This window comes from Somniosus microcephalus, chromosome 4 (assembly GCF_052327205.1).
Source record: "Somniosus microcephalus isolate GS21.2 chromosome 4, FLI_Smic_1.0, whole genome shotgun sequence".
In the NCBI taxonomy this organism is placed as follows: Eukaryota; Metazoa; Chordata; class Chondrichthyes; order Squaliformes; family Somniosidae; genus Somniosus; species Somniosus microcephalus.
Window position 1 is genome coordinate 68,194,222 of NC_140990.1, and position 14,506 is coordinate 68,208,727.

General features: G+C 48.5%; 1 pseudogene; it reads left to right on the top strand.

Annotated features, from left to right (window-relative positions):
• The window catches only part of LOC147119130 (uncharacterized), a 202,248-nt pseudogene that overhangs the window by 46,137 nt on the left and 141,605 nt on the right, over positions 1 to 14,506 (top strand).

Below are 14,506 nucleotides of genomic sequence, written 5' to 3' on the forward strand. Positions count from 1 at the left end.
TCCATGTGCAAAGACCAATGATATTCAGGTCCTAATGAATCGAGTGACCCTGTCTGATCCTGAGGTGATGTTTGGTCTGAACTACCTGTCTGTAAATGCTCCACTTCTAAAACCCTGTAAAAGGAGTTTAGAAAGGGATAAGAGGGAGAATGTTGCCCCATATCTCCCTTTCCCAGCCCAGGGGCAGTGAAGCTGATTTTCAGGCCCCAGCTGCTGCACAGGTTGGTTGAAAGAATCAACAGAAATGGAGGCTGCAATCCCCACAAGCCCCCGCACTCCAGAAAGCTCCAGATTGAATTTTTTAAGGGGGTGACTAGGTGTGTGGATGAGGGTAGTGCAGTTGATGTGGTCTACATGTGTAATGTATGTAATGTATATATACACCTTAAGGGAGAGAACTACTTTTTATAGCTCCTGTATACTGTAGTACCGGCAGTGACCACACCTTTATATAAACCTTGAGTAGTGATCTGCAGAGTTAGTTCTAGAGTAACCCTCATTCAGTAAACACCTGTTGATCATTCCCTGCAGTCTGTTGTCTGATTATTGAGGGACACAACATTAAGATACACGGATATAACAACATGGACTTCAGTAAGGCTTTTGACAAAGTCTCGCATGGGAGACTGGTCAAGAAGGTAAGAGCCCATGGGATCCAGGGCAACTTGGCACATTGGATCCAAAATTGGCTAAGTGGCAGGAGGCAGAGGGTGATGGTCGAAGGTTGTTTTTGTGACTGGAAGCCTGTGTCAAGCGGTGTACCGCAGGGATCAGTGCTGGGTCCTTTGCTGTTTGTAGTGTACATTAATGATTTAGATATGAATGTAGGAGGTATGATCAGTAAGTTCGCAGATGACACGAAAATTGGTGGAGTGGTAAATAGTGAGGAGGGAAGCCTCAGGCTACAGGATGATATAGACGGGTTGGTCAGATGGGCAGAACAGTGGCAAATGGAATTTAACCCTGAAAAGTGTGGGATGATGCATTTTGGGAGGACTAACAAGGCAAGGGAATACACAATGAATGGTAAGACCCTAGGAAGGACAGAGGATCAGAGGGACCTTGGTATGCAGGTACATAGATCCCTGAAGGCAGCAGGACAGTTAGATAAGGTGGTTAAAAAGGCAAAATAACAACAGAAAATGCTGGAAAAACTCAGCAGGCCAGGCAACATCCGTGGAGAGAAATTAGAGTTGACATTTCGGGAAGGCATATGGGATACTTGCCTTCTTTAGCTGAGGCATAGAATATGTGAAGAGAAAAAGATTGGTGAAGTCAAGCGTAGGTCCCTTGCAGTCAGAATCGGGGGAATTTATAATGGGGAACAAAGAAATGGTTGACCAACTAACTACATATTTTGGTTCTGTCTTCACAAAGGAGGACACAAATAACCTCCCACAGATGCCGGGGAACATAGGGTCTAATGAAAGGGTGCAACTGAAAGAAATCAGTATTTGTAGGGAAATGGTGTTAGGGAAATTGATGGGACTGAAGGGCGATAAATCCCCAGGGCCTGATAATCTACATCCCAGGGTACTTAAGGAAGTGGCCCTAGAAATATTAGATGCATTGCTGGTCATCTTCCAGAACTCGATAGACTCTGGAACAGTACCCATGGATTGGAGGGTAGCTAATGTTACCCCTCTATTCAAAAAAGGTGGTAGAGAAAAGGCGGGGAATTATAGACCGGTAAGCTTGACATCGGTAGTGGGGAAAATGCTAGAGTCTATTATAAAAGATGTAATAGCAGAGCACTTGGAAAGCAATGACTGGATCGGACAAAGTCAACATGGATTTTCAAAAGGAAAATCAGGCTTGACTAATCTACTGGAATTTTCTGAGGATGTAACTGGTAAAATAGATAAGGGAGAACCAGTGGATGTGGTGTATTTGGACTTTCAGAAGGCTTTCAATAAGGTCCCGCATAAGAGATTAGCGTGCAAAATTAAGGCACATGGGATTGGGGGCAAGGTATTGACTTGGATAGGGAACTGGTTGGCAGACAGAAAGCAAAGAGTTGGAATAAACGGGTCGTTTTCCAAGTGGCAGGCAGTGACTAGTGGGGTACCGCAAGGATCGGTCCTAGGACCCCAGCTGTTCACAATATATATTAATGATCTGGACGAGGGAATTGGATGTAATATCTCCAAATTTGCAGATGACACAAAGCTGGGTGGGAGGGTATGCTGTGAGGAGGATGTCATGAAACTCCAGCATGATTTGGACAGGTTGGGTGATTGGGCAGAAACATGGCAAATGCACTATAATGTGGATAAATGTGAGGTTATCCACTTTGGTGGCAAAAACAGGAAGGCAGATTATTATTTGAATGGCAACAGATTGGGAGAAGGGGAAGTGCAAAGAGACCTGGGTGTCCTTGTACACCAGTCGCTGAAGGTAAGCATGCAGGTGCAGCAGGCGGTTAAGAAGGCAAATGGTATGTTGGCCTTCGTAGCAAAAGGGTTTGAGTACAAGAACAAGGATGTCTTGCTGCAGTTGTACAGGGCCTTGGTGAGACGACACCATGAGTACTGTGTGCCGTTTTGGTCGCCTTACCTGAGGAAGGACATTCTTGCCATGGAAGGAGTGCAGCGAAGATTCACCAGGCTGATACCTGGGATGGCAGGAATGACGTATGAGGAGAGATTGTGTCGATTGGGCTTATACTCACTGGAGTTTAGAAGATTGAGAGGGGATCTCATCGAAACCTATAAAATTCTGTCAGGCCTGGACAGACTAGATGCAGGAAAGATGTTTCTGATGGCCGGGGAGTCCAGAACCAGGGGTCATAGTCTAAGGATAAGGGGTAAGCCATTTAGGACTGAAATGAGGAGGAATTTCTTCACCCAGAGTGTGGTGAACCCGTGGAATTCTCTGCCACAGAGGGCGGTGGAGGCCAGTTCATTAAGTATATTCAAGAAAGAGTTGGATATATTTCTTAAGGCTAAAGGGATCAAGGGATATGGGGAGAAGGCAGGGACTGGGTACTGAATTTGGATGATCAGCCATGATCTCATTGAATGGCGGAGCAGGCTCGAAGGGCCGAATGGCCTACTCCTGCTCCTATCATCTATGTTTCTATGGTTCTATATAAGAGCATGGAGGTTATGATGGAGCTGCACAAAATGCTAGTTAGGCCACAGCTGGAATACTGTGTGCAGTTCTGGTCGCCACACTATAGGAAGGATGTGATTGCATTGGAGAGAGTGCAGAGGAGATTCACCAGGATGTTACCTGGGCTGGAGCGCTTCAGCTATGAAGAGAGACTGGACAGGCTGGGGTTGTTTTCCTTAGAGCAGAGAAGGCTGAGGGGGGACCTGATTGAGGTGTACAAAATTATGAGGGGCATAGATAGGGTAGATAGAAAGGAACTTTTCCCCTTAGTAGATGGGTCAATAACCAGGGGGCATAGTTTCAAGGTAAGGGGTAGGAGGTTTAGAGGGGATTTGTGGAAAAACTTTTTCACCCAGAGGGTGGTTGGAATCTGGAACTCACTGCCTGAAAGGGTGGTAGAGGCAGGAACCCTCACAACATTCAAGATGCATTTAGATGAGCAGTTGAAACGCCATAGCATACAAGGCTACGGACCAAGTACTGGAAAATGGGATTAGAATAGACAGAGCTTGATGGGCAGTGCGGACACGATGGGCTGAAGGGCCTCTTTCTGTGCTGTATAATAGATAAGGGAGAACCAGTGGATGTGGTGTATTTGGACTTTCAGAAGGCTTTCGATAAGGTCCCGCATAAGAGATTAGCGTGTAAAGTTAAGGCACATGGGATTGGGGGCAAGGTACTGACTTGGATAAAGAACTGGTTGGCAGACAGGAAACAAAGAGTTGGAATAAACGGCTCTTCTTACGAGTGGCAGGCAGTGACTAGTGGGGTACCGCAGGGATCGGTCCTAGGACCCCAGCTATTAACAATATATATAAATGATCTAGACGAGGGAACTAGATGTAATATCTCCAAGTTTGCAGGTGACACAAAGCTGGGTGGGCATGTGTGCTGTGAGGAGGATGCCAAGAAACTCCAGTATGATTTGGACAGGTTGGGTGATTGGGCAGAAGCATGGCAGATGCAGTATAATGTGGATACATGCGAGGTTATCCACTTTGGTAGCAAAAACAGGAAGGCAGATTATTATCTGAACAGCAATAGATGGGGAGAAGGGGAAGTGCAACGAGACCTGGGTGTTCTTGTGCACCAGTCGCTGAAAGTAAGCATGCAGGTGCAGCAGGTGGCTAAGAAGGCAAATGGTATGTTGGCCTTCATCGCGAGAGGATTCGAGTACAGGAACAAGGATGTCTTGCTGCAGTTGTACAGGGCCTTGGTGAGACCACACCTTGAGTATTGTGTGCAGTTTTGTTCGCCTTATCTGAGGAAGAATGTTCTTGCCATGGAGGGAGTGCAGTGAATATTCACCAGACTGATACCTGGGATGGCAGGAATGACGTATGAGGAGAGATTGGGTCGATTGGGCTTATACTCACTGGAGTTTAGACGAATGAGAGGGGAATCTCATTGAAACCTCTAAAATTCTAACAGGACTAGACAGACTGGATGCAGGAAGGATGTTCCCGATGGCCGGGGAGTCCAGAACCAGGGGTCACAGTCGAAGGATAAGGAGTAAGCTATTTAGGGCAGAGATGAGGAGGAATTTCTTCACCCAGAGAGTGGTGAACCTGTGGAATTCTCTACCACAGAAGGCAGTGGAGGCCAATTCATTAAATATATTCAATAAGGAGTTGGATATATTTCTTAAGGCTAAAGGGATCAAGGGATATGGGGAGAAGGCAGCGACAGTGGACTGAATTTGCATGATCAGCCATGATCTCATTGAATGGCGGAGCAGGCTCGAGGGGCCGAATGGCCTACTCTTGCTCCTATCTTCTATGTTTCTATGAACCCCAGGACCAGGCCCCTATGGGGAATAGGTATGCAGGTCTAGCCGCAAAACTAGCTGCGGAAGAAATGCAACCAGAGGACGCGTTCAAAAACGAAATAAATATGGTCATGATAGTCAGTGGGGTACAGGAAGTGAATATAATGGAGCTACAGGAAAATACTAGTAAAGAGCAAAAGGAGAAATGGAGACAAGCTGGCGTGCAATTACAAGGTGGAATTTGGAAATGGGGTCCACGTAACCAGGTGGTGGCACCGGAATGTTGTAGACAACAACTGATGGCGCTATACCATGGTGTAACACATACTGGCAGAAGTAACATGTTGCACCTACTGACACAGTACTGGTGGTGGCCAAAGATAGGTCGGGAAGTAGCGAAATATTGCCACCGCTGTATAATATGCACAAGAATAATGTAGGACAGAGATGTAGAGTTAGAGACCCTGGGAAACTTGCAAATTGACTTTACCGGCCCCTTAGCGCAGGACCGGGGGAAGAAATATTGCCTGGTAATAATTGACCAGTTTACCAGGTGGGTGGAAGCCTTTGCCACCTGAGATTCCTCTGCAAAAACAGTTGCACTAATATTGGCTACCGACGTTATACCCCGTTGGGGAGTGCCTCTGCAAATTGACTCAGACAACGGCACTCATTTCATCGGCAAAATAATGAAAGAAATCTGTAAGCTGCTACATGTGACACAGAAATATGACATACGATATCACCCCCAGAGCTCGGGGATGGTAGAAAGAATGAATAGGACACTGAAAAACGCGCTGACAAAAGCCATCCAAGAAACAGGGAAGGGATGGTCGGAATTATTACCCAGCATACTAATGAGGCTGCGAACCACCCCAGGACGAACGACCAGACTGACCCCCCATGAATTAATGACAGGACGAGCTATGAGACTACCAGAGGATTTGGCTGGAGGGGTGGGAGAACCAGGACCAGTACAAGATAGATTAAGGCGATACTTAGTACAACTAAATCAGGAGGTACAAGCACTAAGTAAAGAAGTAAGGAACCAACAACAGATTAAAGATCTAGAAAGGCAGAATGCTGGACTTAAACCAGACGAGTTGCCCAGAATAGGTCAACAAGTAATGACGCAAGTTATCGGAAGAAAGGGAATGGGGCCCGTTGGATGGGGCCATGTACTGTATTAATGACAAGTGATACGTCTGTTTGTCTACAGGAACCGATGGGTATGCGATGGAAGCAATGGACCCAGGTGAAACCATTTAACACTAAAGACCCCCATTCTACCCTCTCCTCTAGGGGAAAGAGCTCGGAACACGACCAGACCTCTGTTTAAATTACACATAAACATGGATCCAGTCGACTCTTTATATCAGAGGGTCCGTCTCGGGGAGAAGAAGCTCTCCCGGTTTACCCTTACACCTGAGAACTCATTTTTAATGTGGAAGCAAGTCATCCTCGGTTCCGACGGACTGCCTAAGAAGGAAGAAGAAGATATAATTGGAGTAAGACTTCTTTACTCCTGTACTGGAGTGGGCCTTTGGCGTAACGGTAGCATCCCCGCCGCTGGGCCGCAAGGCGTGTGGTTTCGAACCCCGCTCCAGACAGTCCCGGCAAGTGGAGTCGGAGCTCTGGCTCTAAATTCTGGGTTGACATCCAGCGGGATACTTGCGTCCGTGGGTGTGGGTGGCTCCCCCCCCTCGTATGGGTTGTGGGAGCCCGTAAAACCCTCCCGCCATAGGACTAACCACCCTAATGGCTGGTACAAAGATGGTTACGGTCATGGAAGGAGCGTTAATCGCGGCCAAAAATCCTTCCACCACTTCATACAGTTCCCCAAAGGGAACAGTGTGAAGACACATACGACGACGACTCCTGTACTCCAATCCTCTTGTAATGAAGGCCAGCATACCATTTGCCTTCTTAACTGCCTTTCACGACCACCGGACAGCCAATGAAGTACTTTTGAAGTGTAGTCACTGTTGTAATGTGAGAAACGCGGCAGCCAATTTGCGCACAGCAAGCTCCCACAAACAGCAATGCGATAATGACCAGATAATGTTTTTTCGTCATGTTGACGGAGGGATAAATATTGGGCTCAAAACACCGGGGATAACTTCTTCGAAATAGCACCTGAGGGGGCAGACGGGGGCCTTGGTTTAACGTCTCATCCATAGGATGCCACCTCCGCCACTGCAGCGCTCCTTCATTACTTCCCCTCCAACAATGCGGCTCTCCTGCAGCACTGTCCCTCTGACAGTGCGGCGCTTCCGCAGTACTGCCCCTCCGATGGAGCAGCGTTCCTTGAGCACTGCGCCTCCGACAGTACGGCACTCCTTCAGTACATCTCCTCCGACAGTGCGGTGCTCCCTCAGTACGGCCCCTCCGACAGTGCGGCGCTCCCTCAGCACTGCCCCTCCAACAGTGCAGCTCTCCTGCAACACTGTCCCTCCGACAGTGCGGCTCTTCCGCAGTACTGCCCCTCCGATGGAGCAGCGCTCCTTGAGCACTACACCACCGACAGTACGGCACTCCTTCAGTACATCCCCTCCGACAGTGCGGTGCTCCCTCAGTACTGTCCCTCCGACAGTGCGGCGCTTCCGCAGTACTGCCCCTCTGATGGAGCAGCGCTCCTTGAGCACTACACCACCGACAGTACGGCACTCCTTCAGTACATCCCCTCCGAAAGTGCGGTGCTCCCTCAGCACTGCCCCTCTGACAGTGCGGCGCTCCCTCAGCACTGCCCCTCCAACAGTGCGGCGCTCCCTCAGCACCGCACCGGAGTGTCAGCCTCGCTTTATGTGCTCAAGTCCCTGGAGCGGGATTTGAACCCACGTCCCTGGAGGGGACTATGAATCCACAACCGTCTGACTCTGCTATCCACTGAGCCACAGCTGACTCCAGTCTTTTACAGTTTCAATATAACTTCTTTGCTTTTGCACTCTACGCCTCTCCGAAAGCAAGGGAGTTATGATGAATTGTTAAACATTTTTTTTTGCAGAGTGACCAAGGCTGTCTGTAGGAAACAATTTTGCATTTCAAAGAAGCTTGTATTGTAAAGCTTGGATTTATAAATAGGGCATAGTGCACAGAGCAAAGAGGCAATGATAAACTTGTAATAACAGAAAATGATGGAAACACTCAGGCAACATTTAATCTAATATAAGCTAATAGAATGTTATTGTTTATTGCGAGGGGAACTGAATACAAAAGTAGTGAGGTTATGCTTCAGTTCTACAGGGCATTGGTGAGACCACATCTGGAGTACTGTGTACAGTATTGGTCTCCTTATTTAAGGAAGGATGTAAATGCGTTGGAAGCAGTTCAGAGAAGGTTTACTAGACTAATACCTGGAATGGGCGGGTTGTCTTATGAGGAAAGGTTGGACAGGCTAGGCTTGTATCCCCTGGAGTTTAGAAGAGTAAGAGGTGACCTGATTGAAACATATAAGATACTGAGGGGTTTGGACAGGGTGGATGTGGAGAGGATGTTTCCTCTTGTGGGAGAATCTAGAACTAGGGGTCACTGTGCGGCGCTCCCTCAGTACTGCCCCTCCGACACTCATTTAAGACAGAGATGAGGAGAAATTTTTCTCAGAGGGTCGTGAGTCTTTGGAACTCTCTTCCTCAGAGGGCAGTGGAAGCAAAGTCTTTGAATATTTTTAAGGCAGAGGTAGATAGATTCTTGGTAAGCAAGGGGGTGAAAGGTTATCGGGGGTAGGTGGGAATGTGGAGTGATCAGATCAGCCATGATCTTATTGAATGGTGGAACAGGCTCGAGGGGCCGAGTGGCCTACTCCTGCTGCCAATTCCTATGTGACCTATGCACATTAACTCCCAGATCCCTCTGTCCCTGCACACTGTTTAAAACTGTGCCATTAAGTGTATATTGCCTCTCCCGGTTCCTTCTGCCAAAATGCATCACCACACACTTCAATTGGGTCGATTGGGCTTATACTTGCTGGAGTTTAGAAGAATGAGGAGGGATCTCATTGAAACTTATAAAATTCTAACAGGACTAGACAGACTAGATGCAGGAAAGATGTTCCCGATGGTCGGGGAGTCCAGAACCAGGGGTCACAGTCTAAGGATAAGGGGTAAGCCATTTAGGACAGAGATGAGGAGGAATTTCTTCACCCAGAGAGTGGTGAACCTGTGGAATTCTCTACCACAGAAGGCAGTGGAGGCCAATTCATTAAATATATTCAAGAAGGAGTTAGATATATTTCTTAAGGCTAAAGGGATCAAGGGATATGGGGAGAAGGCAGGGACAGGGTACTGAGTTTGGATGATCAGCCATGATCTCATTAAATGGCGGAGTGGGCTCGAGGGGCCGAATGTCCTACTCCTGCTCCTGTCTTCTATGTTGGTATGTGTCAGATTTTAAGCACGTGCAGGGACAGGGAAAGGGGAGGAGGGGAGGAAAGAACAAAAGGGAGGGTCTGTGATAGGGTGGACGGCCGGGGAGATTAAATGACAAAAAGGGACGATGGTGCAAAGCAAAAGGCAATGGTAATGGGACAGGTAAAGGAACAAGATATGGTTGTGGAGGAGATGTAAATGGGAATGGCAGAATCATCAACAGTTGCCGTCTGCAACAATAGATGCCTAATCCAGTGACATAACCACTATGCTACTGTGCCCCGTTAAAGGTGTGGTAGGTTCCCTTCTCTAAAGGATGTTGGAGATAACAATTGGGTTTCCGTGATAGTCGGGAAGATAAAATGCAACTTAGAAATATAGACGATAGCAGCAGGAGTAGGCCATTCGGCCCCTCGAGCCTGCTCCACCATTTAATGAGATCATGGCTGATCATCCAAATTCAGTACCCGGTCCCTGCCTTCTCCCCATATCCCTTGATCCATTTAGCCTTAAGAAATATATTTAACTCCTCCTTGAATATATTTAATGAATTGTCCTCAACTGCCTTCTGTGGCAGAGAATTGCACAGGTTCACCACTCTCTGGGTGAAGTAATTCCTCCTCATCTCTAAGTCTAAGGATAAGGGGTAAGCCAGTTAGGATATGGGGAGAAGGCAGGGACAGGGGACTGAATTTGGATGATCAGCCATGATCTCATTGAATGGAGGAGCAGGCTCGAGGGACCGAATGGCCTACTCCTGCTCCTATCTTCTAAGTTTCTATGTGACCCCTGGTTCTGGACTCTCCCACCATTGGGAACATCCTTCCTGCATCTAGTCTGTCTAGTCCTGTTAGAATTTTATAAGTTTCAATGAGATCCCCTCTCATTCTACTAAACTCCAGCGAGTATAAGCCCAATCGACCCAATCTCTCCTCATACTTCATTCCTGCCATCCCAGGTATCAGCCTGGTGAATCTTCGCTGCACACCCTCCATGACAAGAACATCCTTCCTCAGATAAGGCGACTAAAACTGCGCACAATACACAAGGTGTGGTCTCACCAAGGCCCTGTACAACTGCAGCAAGACATCCTTGCTCCTGTACTCGAACCCTCTCGCTACGAAGGCCAACATACCATTTTCCTTCTTAACCGCCAGCTGCACCTGCATGCTTACCTTCAGCGACTGGTGCACAAGGACACCCAGGTCTCATTGCATTTCCCTTTCTCCCAATCTAATACCGTTCAGATAATAAGCTGCCTTCCTGTTTTTGCCACCAAAGTGGATAACCTCGCATTCGTGGGGGGGGTCAAATGAGCATGCGTGGCCCTGCCTGTCCACATTTAAAGGGACACCCACCCCCTCCATATTTAAAGGGACTCCCTCCCCCCTCTCCTGTTTCCTTCTGATTAAAGGGACAGTGACAATTCCCCCAGCCACCGCACTTTAGCAAGAATGTGAAAGACCTTGAGAGCCAGCCAGTGGCTCCATTGACAGCACCTTCATCTCTGAGTCAGAAAGTTGTGGGTTCAAAGTCCCCACTCCAGGGACTCGAGCACATAAACCTAGGCTGACGCTCCGGGGCAGTGCCGAAGGAGCGGCGCACTGTTGGAGGGGCGGTGCTTAAGGGGCGCGGCCCTGTCGGTGGGACAGTACTGAGGGAGCACCGCACTGTCGGAGGGGCAGTACTGAGGGAGCGCCGCACTGTCGGAGGGGCAGTACTGAGGGAGCGTCGCCCTGTCGGAGGGGCAGTACTGAGGGAGCGCTGCACTGTCGGAGGGACAGCACTGAGGGAGCGCCGCACTGTCGGAGGGGCAGTACTGAGGGAGCGTCGCCCTGTCGGAGGGGCAGTACTGAGGGAGCGCTGCACTGTCGGAGGGACAGCACTGAGGGAGCGCCGCACTGTGGGAGCGCCGCACTGTGGGAGGGGCAGTACTGAGGGAGCGCCTCACTGTCGGAGGTCCGTCTTTCGGATGAGACATTCAGGTGGACATAAACGATCCCCCTATTTCGAAGAAGGGCAGGAGAGTTATCCCTGGTGGCCTGGCCATTATTTATCATGCAAATTGGCTGCAGTGTTTCGCACATTACAACAGCGACTACACTTCAAAAAGTACTTCATTGGCTGTAAAACCGTTGATCGTGAAAGGCGCTGTATAAAGTCCAGTCTTTCTTTATTTTCTCTCCTGTATTTACATTAATTACTTATATAAACCTCTTTTACTGTCTCTTGCAAGGGGAGGAATTGCAGACGTGCAGCTTAATGCAAACTTCACACGAAGATCTGACAGTGTCACTCGATTCATCAGGACCTGAATATCATCGACATATGGAAGCGGAAAGCAGCAATCAGAATGCAGGCAAACTGCACACGTGTCTTGTGTGTGGACATGGATTCAACCGAAGGTGCAGCCTGGGAGGCACAAGTGTAACCAAAGCGAGGAGAGTCCGTGCAAATGTCGTGAATGCGGGAAGGGATTCAGTTGCCTTTCCGAGCTGGAGACTCATCAACGCAGTCACTTTGTGAAATGGCCGTTCACCTGCTCCGTGTGCGGGAAGGGATTCAGTCGTTCATTCTCCCTGCAGACACACCAGCAAGTACACACCGGGGAGAGGCCGTTCACCTGCTCCGTGTGTGGGAAGAGATTCAGTCATTCTTTCTCCCTGCTGAGACACCGGCGAGTTCACACCGACGAGAAGCTGTTCGCCTGCTCTCACTGTGAGAAGAGGTTTAACCAGTCTTGCCACCTGTTGCTACACGAGCGTGTTCACACCGATGAGAGACCTTTCAGTGCTCCGACTGCGAGAAGGGCTTCAGAAGATCCAGCGACCTGATACAGCACCAGCGAGTTCACACCGGGGAGAGGCCGTTCACCTGCTCCGTGTGTGGGAAGGGATTCACTCTCTCCTCCACCCTGCTGACACACCAGCGAGCTCATACCAAGGAGTTCACCTGTTCCGTGTGTGGGAAGGGATTCAGCCATTCTACCTCTCTGCGGGTGCACCAGCGAGCTCACACTGACGAGAGACCCTGTCAATGCCCTGACTGTGAGAAGAGCTTTAAAAGCGCCGAGGATCTGAACAAGCATCAATGCATTCACACCGGGGAGAGGCCATTCAGCTGCTCTCACTGCGGAAAGAGGTTTGCTAAGTCATCGAACCTGGTGATACACCAGCGACATCACACCGGGGAGAGGCCGTTCACCTGCTCCATGTGCGGGAAGGGATTTGTCCAGTCCCACAATCTGCTGGTACACGAACGTGGGCACACTGACGAGAGGCTGCTCTCCTGCTCCGAGTGCGGGAAAGGATTCACTCGTTCCGACTCTCTGCAGGAACACCAGCTAGTTCACACTGACGAAAGGCCGTTCTCCTGCTCCGAGTGCGGGAAATGATTCACTCGTCCCTCCTCTCTGCGGCTGCACCAGCTGGTTCACACTGACGAGAGGCCATTTAAATATTCCGACTGCGACAAGAGTTTCAAATGCTCCAAGGTCCTGAAGAAGCATCGACGCATCCACACCGGGGAGAGGTAGTTCAGCTGCTCTCACTGTGGGAAGAGGTTTACGCACTCATCCAATCTTTGGAAACACCAGTTCGCCCACACCGGGAAGAGGCCGTTCCCCTGCTCAGTGTGTGAAAAGGGATTCACCAGTTCATCTCACTTGCTGAGACACCAGCGAGTTCACACCTGAGCGCACTGGTCCCATTCTACTGTTAATCACATGAAGGACTGTTCTGTGTTAATAATGGCAATTACAACACAAAAAAAAACAATAATGGCAATTAGGGGGTTGGGGGGCGGGGGGGCAGTTTGAAGATGCTGCTAATAACCCCAGTAACTAGGCTGGAGTTTAAGAGTGCTAAGCCTCGGCTCAGTGGGTGACACTCTCACCTCTAGAGTCAGAAGGTCGTGGGTTTGAGTCCCACTCTGGAGACTTGTGCACGTAATCTCGGCTGACACTCCAGGGCAGTACTGAGGGAGAGCTGTTCTGTCAGAGGTGCCATCTTTCGGATGCAACGTTAAACCGCTACCCCGTCTGCCCTCTCAGGTGGGTGTAAAAGATCCCGTGGCCGCTCTTTTGAAAAACAGAAGGGAGAAAGGATCTCAACTTGGAAGATCAGGAAGTAGATGTGAAACTGTAATGTCGCTTGAAATGATTGTAAGACTGAATTTAACTGTGACTGTAATAATTGTGTTTTATAGGTAACAGAGCGTGGGAAAAACCAGTACGAATCCAGTATGAGGTGATTTTGGTGGTGCCTCCTGTGTCACTACCACCACAACTACCATGCTTTACGGGTCTAACAGGACCTGTCCCATCAACCAACACGTTTTTAAGTACGAGCTGCACAGTTATGTGGCACAATTCAGACCCGACATTCCCCTATTGTTTGAGGGTTTCAGTGAGCTCATGATACGACTGAACTCCTCCCTAAAGCATTTTTTATGTTTTGGAGCAAGACAACTGGAGAATAGATATTGAAATTGAAAGCAGAAGGGACAACACACACTGGTGGGATATTGGGCTTAATACATCAGCATGCCCTTAGGCTCGTATTATTTCACACGCTCTGGTTGTTCTCCAACTTGTAATGATTTCGTATTTGAGATCTGTAACCCATGTAATAAAACTTTGAACTATGTAAGATCAGAAGTTTGTTTAAGATCTACCCAGTTAAACATAAATGTCACAAGGTAGGTGTTGTGTGATAATAATAATAACTTCCGGGAAGTTATGTCATCACTTCCTGTGAACTATGAACTATGAACTGTGTACATACCGCACTTCCTGTTATATGTCACTTCCTGTTGGACTGGTATAAATACTGGTCTGTTCAGTATTGTAAGAGGCTTCTACCAGAGGCATGGTAAAGACCTCTCTTGTATATAGTGTGTTTATAAGTTACTTAAAGCTTACTTTAAAGTTACTTGATGGGAAGACTCCTTTTTCTTACATCATGTTGTGTCTGGGTATAAGATACAGACTGCAGCAGAAACAGTACAACAGCTGTTTACTCAACGTGGCTCACAGTTGAACTGACTGTACAGATTACTACTCAGTGCTATATACAGGTGTAGTCACTGCCGGTACTACAGTATACATGAGCTGTAAAAAGTAGTTCCCCCCCTTAAAAGGTATATACATTGGGGCAGTAATTCCTCCCCAAACGCGTGAGTACGGAAGGGGTACTCACGCGTCTGGCCGGAGGAAATGCCGGTTTTCAGCAGGCACAGCGCATGCGCTGAAAACTGGCAT